This window comes from Theropithecus gelada, chromosome 3 (genome assembly GCF_003255815.1).
Source record: "Theropithecus gelada isolate Dixy chromosome 3, Tgel_1.0, whole genome shotgun sequence".
NCBI classification, from domain to species: domain Eukaryota; kingdom Metazoa; phylum Chordata; class Mammalia; order Primates; family Cercopithecidae; genus Theropithecus; species Theropithecus gelada.
In genome coordinates this window covers 23,377,880-23,391,030 of record NC_037670.1, presented here as the reverse complement: position 1 = coordinate 23,391,030, position 13,151 = coordinate 23,377,880, and the positions used below count along the sequence as shown (strand labels likewise).

Here is a 13,151-nt window from a genome sequence, read left to right as displayed (position 1 = left end):
GTAAAGACATTTATGGAAAAGCAAAAATTCCATTTCCCGAAGCCATGCTCTATGCGTGATGGTTGGGAGGCTCTGAAATACTGGGACTGAGATGAATTATTCTCTGATGTCTGACTGTCACAATGGTTTTAATCCAAGAATAAAACCAACACAAACAGTGTGGCTCTAAACAAAGAAAAAAGTCCATTTTAAAGCAATGTCTGTAAGCTTGGAAAGCACCTATTTTCTCTGGTGAGCTGTTAAAAATCCAAATAGTTGAGAAATTACAGATGGCTTTCCAAAGACCTGTTTTCTATTTTTTTCTCCTCCAAAATGATTTTTTAAATATTTAACATTAACAAGTAACAGTATTGGCTCATGTATTAGCCTACGGCTCAACTTTAAGTTTTATTTTCTTCCAAAGCTTTTGTGGTGAGGTGAAGAGGCAAACTGTGGAGGGTGAGCCTGGTAACTATGGCAACAGCATTGCCATCAATGAAGTGGCTCTGAGAGCCCAAGGCCCTCAGGCTGGGAGGCTAATTCCTACAACAAAGACTTTTCTGTGTTCAACTGGGCACAGGAAAGCTGCTGGTTGTGATGGTGGCAAAGACAAGCCTTCAGCCCGAAGACCCAGGAGGGAAAAATGTGAGTCTTACCCTTCATGCGTTAATTATTTTATGAACAGATGAATGCAATGTGCTAGCAAACCTGCTGAATGTAATTCAGGCCTGCTCTCCAAAACCGTACCGTTGCTTCATTTGACATGCTCCTGCAGAAACACATTTAATGCTCGTCGTGTAAATCATTTGAACATGGTCTTTAAACATTTCTCATTCTGTGACGGTACCAAAGCTGTCTCGAGCATCTAAAAGGGATTATGAAAGCCATCCTTTCTACAGAGTTTGTTTTAAAATAACCCAACTATTAGAATATTATACTTCCATTAGTTGCTGGCTTAGTGGGATTTCCCACTCAGGAATGAAGTGGGATTTAAACTGGCTTGTCGTTCATAAGGCATGATTTCTAAAGTTGTCTACTGTGGTCATATTAGGAAGGGTATTTATTGCCAACTGAAAAATAATCAGTGTGTTATAAATTCAAGAGAAAATATACTCCAAATTAATAAAATGGGACTAGAAGTATTTAACCTGAAAAAAGGTATAATTTTGAATTCTAGAAAAAGAGGAGTGTTTGATTTGCAAATTTTAGTGACAGTGAAAATGTGCCTGAATTCCAGTTCATTTTGATTTACAACAACATCTGCATTGGAGGTGACAGTGGTAGAATTCTAGGCTTTTCAGTTAGATCTTGGTTTTCTTATTTTCCAGATATGTAATTGATATGGTTTGGCTGTGTGTCCCCACCCAAATCTCATTTTAAATTGTGCTCCCATAATTCCCACGTGTTGTGGGAGGGACCCGGTGGGAGATAATTGAATCATGGGGGTGGTTTGCCCCATAATGTTCTCGTGGTAGTGAATAAGTCTCACGAGAGCTGATGGTTTTATAAGGGGTTCCCGCTTTCGCTTCTCTCTCATTTTCTCTTGCTGCTGCCATGTAAGATGTGCCTTTTGCCTTCCACCATGTTTGTGAGGCGTCCCCAGCCACGTGGAACTGTGAGTCCATTAAACCTCTTTCTTTAGTAAATTGCTCGGTCTTGGTATGTGTTAGCAGCGTGAAAATGGACTAATACAGTAATTCTGGTTGAAGGATTCAACCTCTTTTTGGGTGACTCTTCAGTTCTAAAATTGGGATAAAAATAGTACCTTAGAATGTTGTGAGAATTGGATGAGAAAATGTATGCAGTGTACTTAGCACTGTGACCAGTTAGGGTTCAACCCTGTTTTATATTCCTAGGTCTACCCTTGATGGCTCAACTATGGCTAAGCTAATCAGGCCGTGTGCCTATGTTTTGGAAAGTATTACTACAGTATAGAATGTGTCTATGGAAGTGTACAGTGAGAGTTAGCCTAACTCTTGACTTGGGTTTGAAGTTACTCAAGATGTTAGTTTAACTTCTGGACTGTAGCTGAAGCGGCTACGTTGTCTGGGGTATATACCCTGGGGTTCGTTGTCGTGTGCCAGGAAAATTTAGGACATAGACACACACGAGGAGTTTAGGAGCCAAGGTTTAACAGGCAGAAGAGAAGAGAAAGAGAAACAGCTCTCTCCATAGAAAAAGGGGTCTCCAAGCAGAAAGGACTGGCTGTTGGTGAATGCACCAGGTTTTATAGTCCAGTTTGAGGAGGCGGTGTCTGATTAATATAGGGCTCAGAGAATTGGTTCCATCACGTATGATGTTTACATAGCATGCGGGGATGGCTGGTTGCCCCACCCTCATCTTATGCAAATGAGCTTTCCAGGTGATTGGTGCCATCTTGTCTGCTCCTTACATTACATGTGGCTGACAAAGAGAAGGGAAGATGGAGCCGCCATCTTGAACATGATTGGCACAATGCAGGTATCTATGTCTGCAGCTTGATTTTACAGGATGCTCTTCGTTAGAAAGGAAAGTAATTCGGGGCTGCTTTTCATTAAAAAGAAAAACCTTACCAAGGCAGATACCCTTGCTATCTGCCTAAGTGATTTCTTCTTAACTCCTATTATCATAATGGTCACCATAGGACTCACTGTGGGTGGGATTGGCCAGCCATCCTGCTTCGTATAGAACCTCCTACTCTGGGGATGGACACTTATGCTTTTTCCTACAGCTGAGGATTAGGAATGCATGTGGAGGTGCTGTACTCTGGCAGTCCTTGCTGGAGGTGAGTAGTGTTCCTTAGCAGCTGCCTGCTGGGGGTCTGGGAAGGGAAAAGGGATAGGCAAGGCGAATCAGCCACAGGCAAAGAATTTCTTCCCCTCCTGGGCCCTGAAGCCTCTGGGATTCTTTGCCAGCAGGGCACCCTGAAGTTCCCCAAGTTAAGAATGAAAACGGTTGAAGGTCTCACTGCATCTTCTAGTGGATGGCTTGTCTTTTGTTTCCTGAAGTCACAAGGGTGAGACTGGCCAGGGCCTTGTGTGGTTTCATGCCTCAGGCTCCAGTGCACAGGAGAAAGGGCAGGGTTCACCTCCCAGCTCTTCTGCTTAATGGCTGCATTACCTTGGGCAAGACTTGGTGATATGGTTTGAGTCTGTGGCCCTGCCCAAATCTCATGTCAAATTGTAATCCCCAGTGTTGAAGGTGGGGCCTGGTGGGAGGTGATTGGATCATAGGGGCAGTCACTCATGAATGGTTTAGCACCATCCCCGTAGTGCTGTTTTCGGGATTTAGTTCTTATGAGATCTGGTTGTTTTAAAGTGTGTGGCACCTGCCCCCTTGCTCTCTCTTCCTCCTGCTCTGGCCATGTTAGAAGTGCCTTCTTCCCCCTTGCCTTCCACCATGATTGTAAGTTTCCTGAGGCCTCCCCAGAGGCTGAGCAGATGCAGCCGTGTTTCCTGTATGCTGCAGAATAGTAAGCCAATAAAACCTCCTTTCTTTATCAATTCCCTAATCTCAGGTGTTTCTTTATAGCAGTGTGAAAATGGACTAATACACTTGGTGTCATCAAGAGAGCTGTGGAGAATATTAGTACTGAACCCAAGGGGGTGATATGAGGATTCTATGAAGAGACACCCAAAGTGTCTCGCACAGCTTATGGTGCCTAGAAAGTCTTCAGTTCAAACTGGGTATAAGTGGTTCCTAGTGGGATTTGGGAGCCTCTAATTGCCTTAAGGCAAGTGCTGCCCCTACATCGCCCACTCCTGCCTGTAGCTCTGAATTACATGAGTTCCCTATGGGCTGGCATGGGTAGAGCTGTGAGATTCTAGGCTGTAGGCATCCTGTCCCCCATCCTAAAGGCCACATCAATTGAAGATTTGCCCTGGGCAACATGCTTGGGGAAAACAACCAGCTGTACTGAGGGTCATTAGGTTCCTGACGACTTCAGAGGTCCTAGTGATAGGACCGTGGCACCTGTACAAAGCTGGCTGGGGCTAGAGAGGCATCTGCCAATTCATTCTGCTCTGTCTCTCTTTTCCTGCCCTTCTCTGTGTCTCTGACTCTCTCTCTCTCTCAGTCATGCAGCAACAAAAGCTACAGGGCAGAAGCAAGTCACACCACACTCAGAAAACACCAGTTAACTGGAGACACATGTGACAACAAGCCAAACAAGGTTAAGAGCTTTGTTGAAGGGGTGAAGACCCCAAAGTGGGGCATGGACTATATTGGGATATCAATCAACAGGGACTTAAGGAACAACACCTGCATGTTTGCATCAAATGCCCCCTGACCTACCAGGTAAGGCCTCCCCACCCCAAACCCCTTTAATGTCAGCATCATCTTTTTAAAAAGTTATAAATGTAGTATTTGTTCATGGTAAAAAAAAAAAAAAAAATCTAAATGGCACAAACAATAAAAATCCCCTTTCTCCTCTCATTTTTTCCCCAGTCTTTAGAAGTAATAATTTAACACACCGTATGCATTTGCTAGATAATTGCCGATGTTTTCTTTATCTTGTATTATTCTTTTGCATTGACTGTTTGCTTTAGGTGATAAAGTGTTTCTATGATGGTTCAAATAAGGTTCCTGTCGCCAGGTTGTTTAATCCAACTGTATTAGTTTCCTAGGTAACAAACTACCATAAACTTGGTGACTTAAAACAGCGAAAATGTGTTCTCTCACAATTCTGGAGGGCAGAAATCTGCCACTGAGGTATTGGCAGAGCTGCAACTCACTGAAGGTTCTAGGGAGGATCCTCCCTGGCCTCTTCCAGCTTCTGTGACCCCAGTTACTCCTCAGCTTGTGGCAGCCTCACTCTAGCCTGTGCCTCCAGTCCCACACGGCCTTCTCCTCTGGTCTTTGTGTCTCCTCATCTCCTCTTACAAGGACACCAGCCATAGGGTTGGTGTCCACCAGCCCACCCTAAAACTTGGACATCTCATCTCAAGATCTTTAACTTAATTACATCTGCAGCGACCTTGTTTCCCCAGTAAGGTCACGTTCTGATTCCAGGTGGACTTGAATTTTGGGGAGACATTACTCAATCACTACAAAGTTCACTCTGTCTCCGGCTCTCTTTTCTTGCCCCTCTTGGCTAAGGGAAATGATCTTAAAACTTTAAGTAGATGTTGGCCGGGCGTGATGGCTCATGCCTGTAATCCCAGCACTTTGGGAGGCCAAGGCTGGCGGATCCCGAGGTCAGGAGATCAAGATCATCCTGGGTAACATGGTGAAATCCTGTCTCTACTAAAAATACAAAAAATTAGCTGGGCATGGTGGTGGGTGCCTGTAGTCTCAGCTACTCGGGAGGCTGAGGCAGGAGAATGGCATGAACCTGGGAGGCAGAGCTTGCAGTGAGTGGAGATTGCACCACTGCACTCCAGCCTGGGTAACAGAGTGAGACTCTGTCTCAAAAAAAAAAAGAAAGAAAGAAAGAAAAAAAAACCTTTAAGTAGATGTTGACTCATTTTCAATACTCTGACAATCTGAGAGCGGCCAGCAGCCAGTGCAGAGTCCCCATCATTGAGAATTAGTGCTATTTGAAATAGTGCTACAAACTCTTTGAGCCACTTTGAGAAGAAACTTACCACCAACAGAACGTCCCCCAAAATGATGATGCAAAATCAATAAAGATCTTGATCAAAGATTCTTGATAACTTCCCAAAGATAAGCAGATCCTTAACTGGCTGTGATATTTTAGCCAAAAGTCTCAAAGTCTTCATCTATAAAATGATAGTGGCAACGTCATCTATTATTGGTGTTGTGTGAATTAAATTAGGAAATGCCTTTGGAGTGTTTGGTGCAGTACTTGGAAAGTCAAGGATGACTTTGAAAATCTTAAGAACTGAGAACAGACTTCAGCACAGCATATATAATGAACATGACTGGGGATGTAAGTGGCTCTTTAAAAAGATGGCATGAAATAAGCCTGTATCAGGGCCCAGGAATAGAAGCAGATGTAATTGGATCTTATAATAATGACAGGGCACCAGAATCAGTGTCCCGGCAGGCAGGAAAAGCACACTCAAATTAGGGAAACCAAGAAAGGCTTAATAAAGGCACCAGGTACAAAGGTGTAGGGAAACCACCAGGGTTGTGTGGTAATAGGGAAAGGGAGGGTGGTGGAACAGCTGTTACCATCCCTAAAACCAAAGGGATGGGAGGGAGGAAGTGAGCAAAGGGACAGGGAAGGCGAGAGTCTCTAGAGAAGGTGCCTCAGTGGGGCAGTGACCACAGCCACCCTGCAGGAGATGGTCAAGGGAATAAGGCAGAGATTTTACTGTTCTGCCTCCCAGTCCCCTGCTGGGGCTCCCCTTTGCTGAGTTAATTTTGAAATCATAGAGCAAGGGATCCTCTGGATCCCTAGGGATATGAGTGTGGCCAACCCAGACCCCAAGAAAGCAAGCTTCCTAGGGCGGAAAACAAGGTGCAGATGCTGGGGGAGTCTTGGGGAGGAACCTGGAAAGATACTGCCTCCGGCTCTTTGTCATTTGAGTGTCAGATTGTGGAACATTCTCTTCTGTAGGTGGCACTGCTCTTGCAAGACAAGGAACCCGTGGCTCAGCACCACCTGCCATGACTGCACATTGGCACAGCTTCTAGCAATACCCACCAAGCTTCCACTGAGGAACTTACGGTATTTGCCAACTTTGGCAAGGGATAAGAGGATGTTGTGGAAATACCATACTCTGTGGCAGTTTTAGGTAGGTCTGCAGACACTGCCACATCCCGAGACAGATCGCCCTGAGCTCTTCCAATAAGGGACAACTGCTGGGCTACTGTCTGGTGAATAATCAAAATTGCCTGTTGCCAGGGCATGTGACCCATTGTGACGCTTCCTGGAGAGCAGCAATCAAGACTAAAGTATTAGTTCCTGAAGCTGCAGAGTGGTATCCTCTTCTCCACCCCCATTGAAGACCTCCTCCTCCCTCTCCACTTCCTCCCTCTCCCTCTTTACCTTCCCCTTTCCCTCCGTCCTTTTTCTCTTCCCTTCTTCTCTCTCCCTCTTTCTCTGCCTCCCTCTCTCCTTCCCTCTCCCTCCTTCCTTCTCTCCCTCTCCCTCCTTCCTCCTCCCTTCCTCCCTCTCTCCCTCCTCCCTCCCTCTCCCTCCTTCCTTCTCTCTCTCTTCTCCCTCTTTCCCCTCTCCCTCCTTCCTCCTCCCTTCCTCCCTCTCTCCCTCCTCCCTCCCTCTCCATCTCTCTCTCATTCCTGCTTGGACATCAGGTTCAGAGGGCTGAGCTGTTCACAGTGCTCGCTTCTTGGCACATTTTCAGTGTGGCTTCATGCAAGGACTCTCACTTGTTTGGTTCTTTAATTTCCTTTTATAACAGCAACAACAATGACCCAACCCTTCCAGTGTCGCTTTCAGACCAGATGCTGTTCTAAGGGCTTTCTGCACACTCACTGTTTGTTCCCCACTTACAAGTGTTGAGATGGATTCCACCGTGGCCTCCAGCTGGAGGAGCTTGCTGAGCTGCGTGTGGTGTCAGGGCCAAGCCCGGGCAGTCCGTCTCTTTGACCTGGGCTCTGCACTGTCCCCCTTCCCCTCCCCTTGGGTTTAATGGATAGCATTTTGTTATGTGTTCCTACAAACAGATATCATTGTTTTGTAGTCATTTAAAAAACACTCACGAAATTATTGTTGTGAATCTCTCTGTCTCTTATTTTCTCTAAGCCATCACTTCTCTTAGCGGCCGGGTACTTGGCGGTTCTGCCGGAGGAAATCATTTCACCCTCCTTTCTTCAAGTGGTGGATGCCGAGTGCTTCCAGCTCTCTGTCCTCCAAATAAAGCTGTGACAAGTATTCTCAAACATGTCTCCACAAGGGGCCATGTGGACATTTCTATGCCTGGAATCAGAAATGCCAGGCCCTGGGGTGCTGAGGCCTAATTGGTGAGCTGGGCCCGACTGTGCCCAGCCTCCCCTCCCACCAGTGGGCACAGTTCCAGTGTCCTTCCATCTCTGCCAGCGCTTGGCATCAGCTGCTGAGTTTGTGCCAGGCTAATAAGTGGAAAGTGATTTTCCAGGGTATTAATTTGCATTTCTCTACCTATTGATGACGGCCATCATCTCCCCCAGTGCAGGCGACCTTTCATCTGGCTGCATTTCAGTAAACTGCTGGTACTCATTTGACTATTAGAGCTGCTGGGATTTTCTTGTTGGTTTGTGGCATTTTTTGGTTCTACATTTCTGGTTTTTGTCTGGTAGATTTTATCTGTTGCAAAATCTTCTCCCTGTCTGTCCTGTATTTATTTTTGTCTCTGGGGTGACCATTTGGAACAAAACTCCTTCATTTTCGTACAAATTTATTAATATTTCTGTACATTGGAAGTTTTAGGAAGTCCTACCCTATCTGCAAATCATAAAGATATTCTCTTATATGTCTTTCTGTTATCCTCACCCTTTTACCTTCCTCAGGCAGGTGTTGCATTCATCTGCAGCGCACGATGATTTTTCTGTGTTAGGTAGAGATTCAGTCATGTTTTGATTGATACAGTCATGGTGTCTCCAGCACTATCTACTAACCATTGTCCTCTTTTCCTTATTGAGTTTTGTTTCCCTTTACTATACATTAAATCCTTTTCGGACACAGGTTTCCCTCGGTACTCTCTACTCTGTCTCCTGGATATAGTTTCTACTTTGTGCAGCTTGCATGCTGTCTTTTCATTACCATCACTTTGAGATGTGTTCTAATGCCTAGCAGAACAAGCCTGCTTTACTTTACTTTGCTTTTTTTTTTTCTTTTTCTTTTTGAGACAGGGCCTTGCTCTGTGTCCAAGATTGGAGCACAGTGGTCCCGGAGCTCAAGGGATCTTTCTCACCTCAGCCTCCCAAGTAGCTGGGACCACAGGTGTGCACCACCACGCCCAGCCAATTTTTGTATACGTGTGTGTGTGTGTGTGTGTGTATATATATATATATATATATTTTTTTTTTTTTTTTTTTTGAGACAGGGTTTCGCCATGTTGTCCAGGCTGGTCTCTAACTCCTGGGCTCAAGTCATCCATCAGGCTGGGCCTCCCAAAGTGCTGGGATTATAGACGTGAACCACCTGTGCCCAGTCTCACTTGGCTCTTGGCTTTTTAAAAGTTGACCTAGTTTTTTTTTGTTTTTTTTTTTTGAGACAGGATCTTGCTCTGTTGCCCAGGCTGGAGTGCAGTGGTATGATCTCAGCTCACTGCAGCCTCCACCTCCTGAGTTCAAGTGATTCTCCTGGCTCAGCCTCCTGAGTAGCTGGGATTACAGGCACACGCCACCATATTGGGCTGACTTTTATATTTTTAGTCGAGACAGTGTTTCACCATGTTGGCCAGGTTGGCCTTGAACTCCTGATCTCAGGTGATCTGCCTGCCTTGGCCTCCCAAAGTGCTGGGGTTACAGGCATGAGCCACCACACTCGGTCTAACCTAGCTCTTCATAGACCTTTCTTCTTCCATGGTAAAATTAAAATAAGTTTACTGAATTTCTCAAAACACTCGCCTGTAATTTTATTGCAACTGGATTGCATTTATATCTTAATGCAGGGAGAATGACATCTTTATTCTGGTTTTCACCCATCTAAGTGGCATCTTCCGTGGATTCATGACATCTTTGCACCTATTAACAAGGATCTAGAATATACCCTGAGTGCTTGAAGTAAAGCATTCCTATGCCTAGCGGGGAATGCACCTCTCCCGGTCTCCTACCCTCCACCAAGAAGGATTTCAGTGAGACTCTGGAGAGAGGCGTGGCAGCTGTGGGGAAGGCCTCCCTTGGCAGGCGTTTGAGGGAATCCAGATCCCCTCCTGGGTCCCAGCAACCAGTGTCAACACACGCACTAGCCCTGTGTCCATCACAGCTCGCCTCTGCGTGCCTCTCACTTACATGCGTGTCAGTCACCACGGATGCCATGGAATTCTAGGTGGTTCCTCATCGGCTCCTTCCAGATCCCCACAGTGTCTGAGTATCCGCAATATTCACTGCATTTCTCCTTCCTGCCCAAACCCTTGGGCCTTTCCACTGTTCCTTCTAGAATACACTCTGCTGGACCTGGAGGTGGGGCAGGGGTCCCTCCTGCTTCTTCTCATCCCTTCTGGACCTCTCTAAATGCCTCAGCTTTGTCTCATCTCATCAGATCGCATCCCTCTCTCCCCCTGGCTGCAGCCATCTGCTGACTGCTCACTTCTCAGTGATTGGGGCTCCTGGTTCCCTGTCACTCTCTCCATCACCATCCAGCCTTAGTTCTGCATGATTTTAGTCCATGTGGTTGATTCTTCCAACAAGGAACTTTCCAGTTCCCTGAATCTCTCTCTCCCAATGATTTTGTCCTATACACATCTTCTCCTGCCTGCAACCCAAGTGCCTCACTCTTACGGTTTATTATACCTTAGACCTGTGCTGTCCAATATGGTAGCCGCTAACCACTAGTGGCTATATACATTTAAATTAGTCACAATCAAGAATAAGTAAACATTTGATTTCTTAGTTGCATTAGCCACATTTCAAGTGTCTGTGGCTAGCAGCTGCCGTGTTGGCTAATGCAGATATTGGACACTTTCATCATCACAGATAGTTCTATTGGAACTTTCTAGCATTGCCCTGGGCTTTGTCATTACCGGTTAGTATAATGTCTCTGTAATCCTAGCTGGACATCTCCACTCCCTGTCCACCACCTCCTGGCCTTGCCACTCTGCTCTGTCTACTGCCTGAACTCTGCCAATCCACGGACCCTTCAGCAACCTGCACACAACTCATGGACCCCTTTCCCCTGTCCTTTCCCTGTGGGCCCTGCAGCCTGTCCTCATTCCTGCTCACTTAGTTGAATGTCCTGGTCACACACGATAGTCACTTGCTGCCACGTTTCCAGCTCCCTGTTGCTGCTCGCTTCATTGCACATGTTATTTTATTGCTCTTGCTTGCTCAGGTCGTGGTGCTGATGCACTGCAATTTGCCTACTGCAATTTGCCATGTCCACTCCTCGTTCATGCCGATTTAACAGAATGGGGCTAGAGAAAAACAAAACCGCACCCACTGGTCCCACTTACACGAATGACCGACATCATCAAGTGGGCACCCGCACTCCCCTGCAAGCCCGCAGTGCTGTGTATTCCCGACGCACTGGCTTTTTCCACTCTCCTAGGTGAAGATGCCAAGAGGTTCCCTTCTTCTCAGCTTCCCACCATCCTCTCCTTCTTCCCCTCTCAGCTGGTGATCTTGCTTCCTTCTTCACTAAAGACATGAAAGAGAACGTTTCCAAACTCCCACTGCACCTATCCACCCACCTGTGTCTGCATTTATATCCTCCACGTTCCCTTCTGCTGCCATAGAGATGAACTGCCCAAGCTCCTAGAGTGGGGAAGTTCTCCTGCTTGCGTCTAGGACCTGTCCCCCATTGCCTGTTGAAAGGTGTGCTGCTGCGTAAGCCTCCCCTCCCTCTCCTACATCATCATTTCTATCTCTTTCCTGGCTCATAAGTGCACAAACATGTTTTTATTTCTTCCACCTTAAAAAAAATCTTCTGTTGATCCCACTCTCCTCCTTAGCTATTGCCTATTTCTCTGCTCCCTTTTACAGAATACCTCTGAGAATTGTCCCTACTTCCTGTTCCTAGTTCCTCTCCTCTTGTTCTATTTTATTAAGGAAAATGTTTGTTTCAGAATAATCTTAGATTTATGGAAATGTTGCAAAGGTGATATTCTAGTTTGAAATTATTGTAGTCGGGTTTTCTCACCCCTCTCCCCAAACTGCTCTTGTCGCTGTCATCGATAAGCTCCCCTTCACCAAGCGGCAGCCATGGAACTTCAGCCTTCGGCTTCCCGGAGCCATCAGCAGCGCCTGGCGCGGCTCACTCTCCTTCCTCCGCCTGCTTCCCGGCCTTCTGTGGTCTCCCGCTCCAGGTTTGCCTCCTGCCTCTCCAGCTGCTTTCTGCTTTTTTTTTTTTCTCTCCTTTGCTCTCCTGCCTGGGTCCCTGTCCTGGGACCTCTTCTCTTCTCTGTCTACACCTGCTCCCTCTCTTCCAAGCTCATGGCTGTGGATACAAATTACACGCACATGACTCACACATTTGCATGTCCACTTCTCTTCCCGCCTGGACTCTGGACGCCTTGATCCAGCTTGCGGCCTGACCTCTCTGCTGGGATGGCTGGTACACAAACCGAACGCGTCCAGGACAGAACCTGTGGTCTCCCTCCAACCTGCTCTCTCCACTTCAGTGGGGGCTCTACTCCTGTAACCGCTCAGGCCAAAAACACTGAAAGTCCCCCGGACGCCTCTCTTTTTCTCACACCTCATAGCGAATCAATGAGGAAATGCTGTTGAGTGGCTCTCCAAAATACTTCCGAATCTGACTACCTCTTCCTGTCTTCCCTGCTGCTTCTGTGGTCCAAGCCTCTCTGCTTTTCCTAGATATTTTCAGTACCTTCTCATTGCTTTCCCATCTTCCCTTACACTCTATCTGGAATGATTTTTTTTTTTTTTTAGGTGGATCTCCCTCTTTTGCCCAGGCTGGAGTGCAATGGTGCGATTTTGGCTCACTGCAACCTCTGCCTCCCTGGTTCAAGCGATTCTCGTGCCTCAGCCTCCCAAGTAGGTGGGATTACAGGCTTGTGCCACTGTGCCCAGCTAATTTTTGTATTTTTAGTAGAGATAGGGGTTCACCATGTTGGCCAGACTGGTCTCGAACTCCTGGCCTCAAGTGATCTGCCCACCTTGGCCTCCCAAAGTGCTGGGATTACAAGTGTGAGCCACTGTGCCTGGGCCGGAATGATTTTTTTAAATGTCAGTCAGAATGCGTCATTCCTTTTTCCAGTGGCCCTGGAACACGTCTCCTACAGCTCCTGCTCATTCACCCTGCTCCACCCACACAGGCCTTCACTTTGGTCCTTGAATATGTCAGGCACATTTGCACCCCGGACCTCTTGCACTGGCTGCTTCCTCTGCCTAGAACACTCTTCCCCGATGTATCGCCATGCCTCACTCTGTTTCTTATTCAAGTCTTTGCTCAATTATCAACCTCTCTACGAGGCCTACTTTGGCAACCCCCTTCAATCTGAGATCCCCTCTCCAGCATCCCTAAACCCATTCTATTGCACCCAGGAAACTTACATTCTTATACTACCCTACAGAATGTATTTCTTATATTGACTTTTTATTTTCTCCCTTCCACTAGCATTTAAACTTCTGCTCATTCTAATAAGGAAGGAAAAAGCAATCAGAGA

At 46.5% G+C, this 13,151-nt stretch overlaps 1 protein-coding gene across 1 annotated transcript in view; it reads left to right on the top strand.

The window, feature by feature from the left end:
- The first annotated feature begins 555 nt into the window (after positions 1-555).
- The window catches only part of B3GALT5 (beta-1,3-galactosyltransferase 5), a 95,683-nt gene continuing 83,087 nt past the window's right edge, over positions 556-13,151 (top strand). The window contains exon 1 of the mRNA XM_025380168.1: positions 556-624. The gene's annotated coding sequence lies outside the window, so the exon portion shown is untranslated. The remainder of the gene's footprint in view (positions 625-13,151) is intronic.